A 12,080-nucleotide genomic window follows, 5' to 3' on the forward strand; every position below is an offset into this window, starting at 1 on the left:
TTCTTTCTTTTTATTAACAGCTTCCTGAGTTGCCACACTGAAGAATGCTTAAATTATAGTACAGTGCATTCTCACTTATCTTAGAAAGCATTTTAAATAAATTGATATCCGTATCCTGTAAAACATGCTGCTGGCAGCCTTTGTTTTGTTCAGTAGAGGTAGAAATTTTAAATAAGCAGAGCAATATTTCACAGGACACAGCCAAAAAGTTTATTTATTTAGTTATTGAAAACAAACAATAAAAAAGTTGTACCTTTCAGAGCTTCAATATTGCCTTTTCAACTCCACCTGTCCCTCAAGAAAATAAAAGTCAATATTAGAGAAGAATACCCCATAAAATTAAAAGTTAGACTTGAATTCCATAGGCTTTAGTAACAGCAAATGCCTACATGCCAAAGACACAAAGTTATTTCCTTTCTACGTTTGTCTTGAACTTTTCTTGTGGAGGATTACTGTTAAAAAGATATCGGGTAGCCTGATAACACTGTAGAAAATAAGGTGTCTGAAAACACCCCAAGATCTTGATTAAAATCAAGAGCTAGTATGGTATGCAACATTGTTTTTAGTTCCACACCAAATCACAGACTAATAAATAACAGTAAGAGGTAATTTTCATCTATGTCTTTCCTCTTCTCCTTAGAATATGCCCCATGTTGTGAAGAATTGTGAGAGCTGCAAAGAATTTTACTATTTTTGTTGTCTCACCATTTTATTTCCAAAATCAAGACAATCCAGGAACATCATAGAATCACAGAATATCCTGAGTTGGAAAGGACCCACAAGGATCATCAAGTCCAAATCCTGGCCTGCACAGGGCAGCCCCAAGAATCATGCCATGCACCTGAGACCATGCACTTGTCTAAACACTTCTGGAACTCTGGCATGGCCAATTCCCCGAGGAGCCTGTTCCAATGCCCAGTCACCCTCTTGGTGAAGAACTTCTGAGTGCAGAGCCTTTCCCTTGCCCTGCTGGTGATGCAGTGCCTGAGGTACCCCAGGACATCACTGGTCATTTTGGCTGCCAGGCCACTGCTGACATAAATTTCCCTTTGACTAGGACCCGCAGGTCCCTGTTTGTGGTGCTGCTTTCCAGCCTCTTATTCCCTACTCCATCTGTGCTTTCAGAGTTGCCCTGTCCCATATACAGAAACTGGCACTTGCCCTAGCAATTTTTATTAAAAAAATCTGACCAGGTCATAATTCCATCCTCTTCAAACCAGGTCTCTATACACTTCATGAAGCCTTGACTACATGGATCAAACCTTGATCGCCTTAGATTTCAGTAGAACCATGATCTTACCTGTCTGCTTTTGTAGTCCAGCTCAAATTTTTCTTTTGATGCTATTTAGTTACTATTTTATTTTGAAACTCCTTTCTCTTCTCTAGTCAATGGGATTGACAAAATCAACAGAAACTGTAATGTTGCCATTTTGATGGATAAGTGAAAAGGTGAAGTACCTATATAGAAATACTTACTTCATACAAAACTGTTTTAAACAGATATTATTTCTTCAAAAATTGCATAAGATTTTAGGTGCTATTGCATTCCATTAATACCCCTATTAGCACAGATGACCCATTATTACTGCTGTTGTGTTAACTACTTTTTGTTGCCAGAAAAAACAAATTTCAATTTACAGAATAGAAGATTTCCTGTTCACAGTAAGAACAATATCAAGTTTCTCACAGAAAAATTATGGATGCTTCCCACAGGATTACTTGAGTCTTGAAAAAACTGTTAACAGGAAAAGAATTCTAGTGAAGCACATTGCTTTGAAGTAACAGCACCCATATGAATTGTAAAAGCAGAAGGTAAGTTTCTGCTGCACCTGTTTCACACTAGCTCCTGGACCATTCACATTTCTGAGGGCTCCCTATCTTCCTTAAATTTGTGTTTTACAACTTAGGCAAGGTCTTCATCTGTCAGCTGCTCATTAGCTAGGGTGTATTGAATGGGTTGCAGAAGCTAATCCATATTTTTTGGCATTGAAATAAATTATGATTAGATTGTTACCATATACCTCCTGAATGGAAGTAATTTCTTAAATTTTTATAGAACATGACTCCTTACAATCCTGTAAATACATCTTTATGCAGATTCAAAACACTACGTGTGTTATCTAAATTAGTCTCAGTAACAAAAATGATTCAAGATATTGAATTATTATGTGCAATTCACTGAATATGGACTATATTTCCTTAATTATAGTAATATTTTGCTAACGTTTATGATTAGAGAAAAAGTGCACAAAGCCATGGTTATCCCTCTACAAAACTATATTTAGACTGCAACAAATTCATGAAGGCCCTCCATCATCTCCAAAAGACAATTAACAGATCAGGAAAGAGTATTGTCACATAACTCAGTAGTGACCAAGAATCTGTCTGGATTAACACTGACAACTAAATAATTAGTTGCTAAATAAGTCATTAGCAACACCTCATTCAAATATATGGGAAAAAATCCCTAATACTAAACTAAATATCTAAAAATAAATGAAATAGTAAATTCATGCTAAGCATGTAAATAAAAATGATGGGAATAAAGATGCTGCAGAAATCAGCACTTGATTTTTAAAAATAAGTTTCTGAATTCTGTCCATCTCAGAAAGCAGATATCTGATGACATGTAAAGTATTTTTTTCAATATTGTTCCTTCACAGATTTTTTCATTTGCCTCCTTGGGTTTGTGCCTCTGAATTTTTTTTCTAGAGTGTGCTCTTATAATGAAATATGTAAGCAATCCCTCTCCAATTACAGTGATACATTTAAAAGAATTGGCGAAATAAAATGCTCCCAGTTTTAGTATCGAAAGAGATAAAAAATGGCAGAGGTATTACAACATGAATGATAATTTCAGGAAATGGTTCCAAGCAGAAGCATAGCATTCAACTGGGTACTTAGGTCTCTTAAGCTGACTACTTCAGATAGTGTATCAACTCAATATTTAAATGTTAAATAACCCTGACACAGCAATTGAATACCAAGTATTGCACATGCAATGGTAATAGATACAAAAAAAAGGGAAGAAAAAAATTAAATGGAAGGTTCAATTTTAAAGGATGGAAACCATTTTTTTTAAAGCGTATTCAAGTGTATTATGAAGATTTTCAGTATCTACTAATACTAATGTCTTGCTAAGTGTGTTCTACAGCTGGTTAATCAGCCTCTCAACCTGTACCCATTTGCCTCTCATTCAGTGGAACATAAATAAATAGCTCATAAATAGCTCATATTCCAATCATAAAAAACTGCTGGCCTGGTCTCAACTTTGCTCAGCTCCTGTAAGCACCTCAAACCCCAAATCCCTGGAATTTAGTTTTCCTCAAGTCCCTCATTGGTTCAAAGTAGATAATGAGCTTTTTTTAGTGGGATTGTAATGTACACACTTTCTTCCATTCCCTAAATGCCATAATATCAAGAGAAAACACCTCAACAAGGACAAAGTCAAGCTTGCATGCAAACCCCTTGCTTATATCAGTGTTTATTTGATAAGTAACCTGTTTACATGAAGCATGTGTGCTTATCATCTCTTCAGACTGAGCTGCTTCAATCTAAAGAAACCTGTTCCAATCTGCTTTCCTTGACCTCCTGCAAGGACTGTGAAGTTCAAGATAATAACACAGCCCTGCCAGCCAGTGTGTCCTAAGATATATAATGGTTATTCTCTGAAGATAACTTAAAGATAATGAAGTGAGACTGTAAGAGGTACTTCTAGCAGAGTTTCCCTACTTCAAACACCAAAGTTAAATTCAATAAGTTATGGAATTTGACCCATATGACCATTCCTCTTATTGCCCTGTAATTATCAGAAATACAGGAAATTTCAAACCATCAATAATAAAATTAAGATGGAAATTAGTAACTTAATTATTACTAGTACTAGATGTTCTCCTAAATAATTAGCCTGCTGATGGGAATATCTATCCACTTTATCACAATAAGTGAAATGAAAAAGGTAAAATTTTAAACATTAAGAACAAGAAGAAAGTTATCAAAACACAAACTTGAAGACAATGACTAAAGAACTGTGTAAAAGACTAAAGAAGCTTGTAAAAGCTGAACTAATAATAATATTTTATTTTTAATTCAATTGCTCAATAGCAATTAAGCTCTTTCATCCAGAAATTTTGGTTCCTTCATGAAAAGGCATCTTAAAAATAAAGGACTCTTCTTTTGCATGCAACAAATTCATGTGAGAATTTAAAAACAATTATGATAGGATTTTCATACCTTGCTGAAGGATTAAAAATGAGAATGGCAGCTGATGAGATTTGTGTGTTTTACATGAGCTGAGAATATGAAAACTGAAAAATACTTGCATACATTGATTGACTAACAAGAATAAAAGTGATGCAGTATTGCTGAGGTTTAAATATAACTACAGTAATCCATATGAATTTTAACCAATTAATTAATGAAATACGTTAACTTAATTTCTAGAATCAAACTCCTCAAGCTGGATGATTCAGAAACGCATTCACATTTTTCAGGATCCAAATCCAGAACTTAATTTCTAAGTTAGACATCTCTATATCCTGCAGCAAACTCAGTATTTTTAATAAGGTTCACTTTTACTAAAGAATTGAGTTTTGCAAGTTAATTTCAGGGTACTGGAATTCCAGTCTCATGCAATTAAACACGGCAGGACTGGCCTGTCTATTAAGCCTAGCAGATGGCCCTAAGCACCTGGCTTGGAATGAGTTACAGTCCATGCTCACCAGCAGGAGCCTGGAAAAATAGAAGATCAGTAAGGTGCAGGGTGAGGGAGAGTTAGAGGTGCTGCAGCTGGGATGGAGGGAGAAAGGACACAGAGCTGCAGGCAACCAGAACTCATTGGCTTTGGTGCCCAGGGAGCAGCTTCCCAGCCAGCCAAGTTGCGAAGCTGGTAACCTGATCTTGACACTAAGCTAGGCAGAAGGAAGAGTTTTTAAAAGAGAAAAGCAAGAAAAATGTGGACACAATGCAAAAGTATAGAGAAATTAAGCATCCATTTTCTTTGAAAAGTATCTACCAGTAATGTTAAATCCTAAACCAACTCACTTGCCTATATTCACATGTAAATTCAGTTTGCCTAAACCTTGAAGAAAAGAGTTTGTAAAAGGCAAAAAAAAATTCCAAACAACTTCCTTGCTGTGACTTAAAAACCCTAGCTCTGACCAGGACAGAGAAATGGTCTTCTGAATGCAGAAGTCTTTCATTCAGCAAAAACTGGGCTTTCACAAGCTCAATTTTCTGTCCCATATCATTCAACAAAGGGACTATACTCTCTTCAGTTTTGCTAATCCTAGTGTCTATGAGTTGTGAGAAGTTAGATCAATTAACCTTTGCAAAACATGCTGTGCATCCTGCCACTTTCTTAATAAAAAGAAAACATAATAGCAGTAATAATAGCAATTTTAGTAGACCACAAAGATAGTGGATGATAGTATTAGCATGTTTGAAACACAGGCATTCAACAAGAAGGAAAACAAAACAAAACAAAATAGGTCAGATCAGTGGCTTTCAATTGTAGTTTAAAGAGTTGGCCCAATGTGAGAACTATGAATTATTTTGTTCTTATTTTAAGGTTATAAAATTGCTGTTTCCCAGCACAAAGTACAACAGAGATATTTTTTCTACCTTCAGTCTATTTCCTTCCTTTTTTGAGAATACTCCAATAGAGTAAGCTCTACACCCTCTGTTATTGAGGCCATATCAACCATACTTCCTTTCATCTACAAATGCACCATTTAATCCACTGTAATAAATACAGCTGATGTTAATGTTAAACTGACAGGAACTGAATAAAATGAATGTCATGTCTCATATCAAGGAAAAAGTGCAAACACAGTAAGCTTCAAAAATAATTTACACTGCATTTTCAAAAATAAAACCAATGCAGTATTAGCAATTGTATTTTACAAAAAAAAATCCTTTCGACATTTACAAAATCACAGCTTGGTTTATATCCCTATTAAAGTGATTGAACTAGGAGGGCACACGATGTACTACACAGCTGTTGCAAATCTTTCTCTTTCAGTGAACATTTTTTGGGATTTTGGTAGGTAACTAAGTGATTACATAACCCAAAGAGACCAAGTAATGTTTCCTCTGCAGTTTTTTACTTTCTGCACAGTCTAACCCTCAGACCACAGAGACCCAAAATACCATGAGACCAAAACAGGAGCTATTCTAGGCCAGTATTTAATTGACTGGAACTCAGAAACTAATTACAGATTTGCGCAAAACTTCACAGAAAAATAAAGCTTTAATGAAAGACTGTTTGCTGGAAAAGTAGTTTGCTGGAAAAGAGGTTTTTTTTCACAGGAAGCAGAGAAAATGAGTTGCTACTAAGAGTGTGAAGAGCAAATGGAAGCTCCTCATATGGCTTCCCCTCAAGGCCACCATCTCTGTGGCTCTCCTTTAGAGCTCTCTTGAGTCACAGCTCCCAAATCTGCACGGGGTAATTGAGGTGGGGCCACATCAGTGCAGAGTAGATTGTGACAATCACAACACTTGACTGACTAGCAATTCATCTATTTAAAATCAGCAAGGACAATGTTTGTGGCAATATCTAGATTTTTTTACTCAATATACAAAAAAAGGTAGGATGTTTATTGCTATTTGTTTCCTGTTTGATTTGACAGAATCACTATTTTTTCCTACCTTCTGTGTCTCAAGTATCTGTTGCTCAGCAGCTCCCAAGTCCAAGTGCTTTACAAAGCATGAATACTATGGGGAATGCCTGAACCTTGTTCAAAACTCACCTGGCACCTTTGTAAACATTTACTCAGGCTATATTTGAATTGATGGCATGCCTAGAAATAATTGATTGGTACAGAGGTTAGATATAGGGAGTGTACTAATTATTAGTTCTATGTATGGGTTATTTTAAATGTTAACAAGGAGGGAGCCATTTATCAAAAAATGTAGAACCTTTTTAAGCACTATGAAAAAGGTTGCAAAGAATTTTATGCAGGAAGAATTTAAAGTAAAGAAACAAGAAAATCATTTGCAGTTGAAGAATTGAATCCTTGGAAATGAACACTTCTGAAAATAGGATATGTACAGATATTTTCCACTGAAAGAAAAGAATATAGGATCAAGAAGAAAATTAAATGTGTCACTGGTGATAACTACTGACTATTAATTCAAAATCTTAATAATATAATGGTGGGTTTTCTCATTTGTCAGTGAAATATATTTGCATGTTTTTATTTTTACTATGTATAACTTATGATGATGACAATCCTGTAAGAAGAAAAGAACTAGCAGCAAACCTTTAATGCAGTTAAAAGATTACCCATATTAAGTTTAATTTGAAAATCCATGGCTAGAGAAATGCATTTAAATGATAGTACAGTACAGTTAGGACTTCCAGATACGAAAAACTCCAATATTCCTTCAATGAATTTTGCAAATCAAAGAGAAGAGCTATCACTAGGTATTTGAAATTTATTAAGATATATCATTTTTGCTGTTCAAAAATATTTCTGACTTCATTATAAAGTTTCATTTTGTATCAGTATATTATTACATATACATTACAGTACCATTATATGGAAATATAAGGAAATATGCACTAAGGAAGGAAGAAAGACGCAGTAGCGTTATAAAGCACTGATTCTGTTCAAAACCAAGAACTGATACTGCTTTTTATCAGTTTTGTTACAAATAAAACACTACAGAGCAGATCATATATAAACTCTGAGTGGATTTTCCAGTCCTACTTTAAAAAATTGCTATTTTCTAGAACTTGTATACACAGAGATGCTACACAATAGCCTAAAAAGAACCAAATTAATGCTTCTAAGAAATGGAAATAACATTATAAAAAAATCTGACAATATTGTGGCCTGATGTCTCTAAAATCAAATAGAATCTAACACTCATTGAGAACTATCACAGATGACTTGAAGAATATACTGCATTTATGAACAGTCATTACCTTTTTATTGAGTTTTATGTCTGCAACGTTTAGTATCTAGGTGACCAAAAGAACCTGTCAGGCAGTGCTATTGTTTGAATGTTCCCAGACATGCCTCATGTGTGTTTTCCCACAGCAGCCCTCACGGTGCTGTGCTTTGCCCGGGCAGCTGGAAAGGAGCTGGTGACACCCCAGGGCTTTGGCTGCTGCTGGCAGGGCTGGCGGGGCCTCAGCGCTGCCTCCCAACATTCCCCCATCGAGGGGCAGGATCCTGGGAGGGGGCACAACCGGGACAGATGACACAAAATACCCAGAGAATCATCTATAGCGCATGACACCTGTTCAGCTATAAAAGCTAAAAAGAAAAGAGATGTGAGAGGAGGCATTTGTTGTTTGCAATGTTTGTCTTTTGGAGACAAACATGTGCTGAAGTCCTGTTTCCCAGGATGTGTCTGAACTTCGCTCATGGATGGGAAGCAGAGAACAAAACCTTTTTCTTTTTTTCTTAGTTTGTGCATGCACAACCTTTCTCTTTTGTTCCAGTGAACGGCCTTATCTCAACCTACAAGTTCTTTCCCATTTTATTTTCTCTCTCCAGGTCAAGTGAGAAGGGGGAATGGCAGAGCTGCTTGGGGAGCACTTGGCATCCAAGGCCAACCCACCAGACCCAACCACATTTTAATCAAAATGTATTGATACTGTTCCACAAGTGGTCACAAAAAGACCCATTTCAAACAGCAGTCTGTGATTGGCTGTTCCAGGAAACAGTATATGCAAAAATATTTAAGGACTCAGTCTCCTCTTCCCCTTCCCTGATTAGAAAATGGTCACAATATCTGCAAAGAAAATTCTCCTGCAAAAGTATTCCTTTCAAGTTAGACTGCTTGAAGAAAAATGGGGTATCCTTTTCCACTGCAACTGATAGTCAGTTTCCCATATTATAATTTGTTAAAACTCTTTGAGCCAACCCATGATTTAAAGTCATAGTAAGACTTCTGCAGCATGAAAAAGCCACCTTCTTATTAAAAGCCTCATAGTGTGCATGTTTGGCTGTACAGCTAATGGCTATTTTGAAGAAAAAAAAATAAAAAGAAGGAGCAATAATTCATAAAACTTAGATCTTTTCAGAAAAAAAGGTACAAAATTCAGGAACATAGTCCACCACAAGATCTAAGCAAAACTTTGTAATTTCTTCTAACTCCATTAGCCATTTAGGTACGTGGTGTTTCTTTCCTCTTACTATTCATCACAAGTATCCTCTATATCAAAATTACTAATCTTCTTCTAGCAGTTTTGCAACACTAAATTCTAAAAGTGATTCTATGAATTTTAATTAATCTTCAGCATAAATAATCTAAGCAGGCAGGTATTATTCTTATTCTTAATTTACAAATGAGAGAGACAGCATATAGAGAAGTGACCTTGCACAAGTTTGTACAGAAAAAAATCTGAACAGAAGCCAAGTTTACATCTCAGGGGTTTCTTTCAAAGTCTAGCAGCCATACTTCCTTTTTGCATTTCTTGCTTATGTTTTCCAAACTCACCAGCTATTTGTGCTAACTTATTTTCAAAACTATATAAATTTCTAGGCTAGCAGAGAGTAGTGCCTTATTCCTCTTGTAATCAGTTAAAGTTGTTTGGGTTGTATTTCCATCTCATCTCTCTAAATATATAAATATTTATTTTCCTAATCACTTCTTTGGATCCTCTGAGCTTTTGCATAAAGGAAAGTATCAGATTGTAGTTTCTGCTAACTGATGAAGCAATTTTTCTGTGCTGGATTTGTTCACACAACTTGTTGCATGTTGTTTTCTAAACAATTGCATTCAGGAATTGATCCAATATGCCTAATGTGTCATCTCGCCAACACAAGGTAAATTCAGATTTTTCAATTCAGCAGTGAAAGGATCATAAGCTAGTCAGTAGATTTTGAGCTAGTTTTGAGAGATAAATGTATTTCCTCCTCTAGTACAGTGGTCTGTTGGGCTACTTACTGTTTTAGCTGTCAGTACCCTCATCAAAATTATATTCTGTGTAGCGAAAATCAACAACCTTGCTTTCTGTCCCCTTCATATTATCACATATGTCCATTTCTGAAAAAGATTAAAGAATGTGCTAATAGCACAAATAGTGAAAATACTACTCCTACAAACATTCCATCAAATTCTGAGATATATTTCAGTTACAGTAGTCCTAACGCTGCATTCTGTTATCCAACTTGGGAAACTCTTTTCTTCTACCAGCTCTAGGGCCAAATGATCATTTTTCAAAAACCCTTTGTTTCCTGCTTTGTTTCTATGATGAAACCAAAAATTTTCAGGTATCATCAGGAAAAAAAAAATCAAAAATAAATCAGAACCACCCTCAAATCTGTAAGAAGACCACTTGGTGAAGTGAGGTGAAGAGAACAAACAGAGAGAAGGAGAAAAAGAGAGAGAGAAAAAATTAATGCTCAGAGGGTCAAGAGGATAATTTCAGAAAGTGTCTCTCTGGAACTTTCCTCTCCTTTCTTGCATACAAAACCCCTTCCCCATTTCCACTACAACCTTGTCTTGTCACAGCAGGAAAACCACGAATACACAATGCTTAAAGAGAGCACCACCAGATGTAGCACCCCAGAACTGAATCAATGTTATAGTCCTAAATATGTTTAGTCAAGGTCTGTCTCAGAGGCTATAAAACACATTCCAACACATTGGAATAACCCTCTTGTACAAAGGATAAAAAAAAAAACCAGCAAGGCTGCTGCCACTGTAAGGAAGAGTCACTCTCTTATTTCCAATATGCAGCAAAATCTTCAAGTATTTGTGCTGTAACTGGGGAATGCTATTACTGCATTCTCTGCTCTAACAGTGTGCTGTTTAGCAACAATTGTCACCTGAGCCATTTAGGGCACCTCACAGCAGACCATCTTCCCCAGGTTCAGAAAGCATGTGTGGAGGTGCAGCCATGTAGATTGGCAATGTTTTAATCCAAGCATTTTATAAATCAAGCTGGGTTTTTTTCTTGCATTAGTGAAAGTCAAGCAGTGCTGATTTCAGGTTTGTTTTTTTAGAAATTAAATTCTCCTAGACATGCAACTCTTTGTGAACAAGGTAGTTTGCTCAATAGCAGTGTTATTTAGCTAACCCAAGATGAAATGGTAATAAGGTGTGTAAATTGAAACTATTTAGCTAATTTGTTGGCAAGGGAATCACTGCTATTCTCAGCTGTGAGATCAAGGCAGACTTCTGTTTACATTAAAATAAACCATGCTTTAATATTGAGGGAAATGTCAGAAAAAACAAACCAAACATACTTAATTTAGGTCTCCCAATCTAAGTTTCTTAAGCAGCTTCCAAAATAGATAGCATATATAGCTCATCAAAACCGTTATGATGAGACAGATCTGCAAGCACATTTTGTTAAATCAGTCTATAATTAAAATAATAAAATCAATACAATATTCTTCTTGCTTGCGTCAGAGTATCTGGTATTGTATTCTAGAACCTACTGTGACAGTTTTCAGCTCAATTCTCTAATTCATTTCCTCAAGCATCCTGATAAAATCCATTCTTGCTATAACAGCTTACTGACATTAGTCTTCAATGAAATTCTAATTTTGACATGCCATCAGCAATACAGAGAAAGTGCAAGCAGACTGCTGAAGGCCATAAATTATCTGCAGGTCTACCTGCACAAGGCACTTTGTCATTCTGTCCAGACCAGAGAAGTCTGTGACATGTATCAGTTGAAATTCAAGGTGACCTCCATCCCTGCACTGTTATTCCCCACTCATGTAAAAATTAGATGCTCCATTCCCATCTTCATGTCATAACTGTTGCCTATGAATATTGTACCTACTTGGAAAATTTCATCGATTCCCAGGGGACAAGCATGGACATTAACATTCTTGTCAAAGAGATTATTGGATTTTCAATCTACTAAATATGGAAAGAAATCTCAAGCAGATTGGTTTTGCCTCAGGTATGTATTCTGGTCATGAAAGTCCTTTTTTTTTTATGCCTTGCATTTGATTACTGCAATATATCTTAGAATATACAGCAAAAAGGAAAAAAAAAGAAGTCTGAAGTTGCTCAAACATCCAGTCACACTGAATATACATATAAATATCACTTTTAGGTATTCAGGATTTACTTCATATTTTAAAATGCTCAAGTGAACCAAGGTT

General features: G+C 35.8%; 1 long non-coding RNA gene across 1 annotated transcript in view; it reads right to left on the reverse strand.

The window, feature by feature from the left end:
- Positions 1-271: 271 nt before the first annotated feature.
- The window catches only part of LOC135447304 (uncharacterized), a 74,968-nt gene continuing 63,159 nt past the window's right edge, over positions 272-12,080 (reverse strand). Inside the window, exon 5 of the long non-coding RNA XR_010440059.1 lies at positions 272-288. This is a non-coding gene — a long non-coding RNA (uncharacterized LOC135447304). The remainder of the gene's footprint in view (positions 289-12,080) is intronic.

This window comes from Zonotrichia leucophrys, chromosome 4 (genome assembly GCF_028769735.1).
Source record: "Zonotrichia leucophrys gambelii isolate GWCS_2022_RI chromosome 4, RI_Zleu_2.0, whole genome shotgun sequence".
NCBI lineage: Eukaryota > Metazoa > Chordata > Aves > Passeriformes > Passerellidae > Zonotrichia > Zonotrichia leucophrys.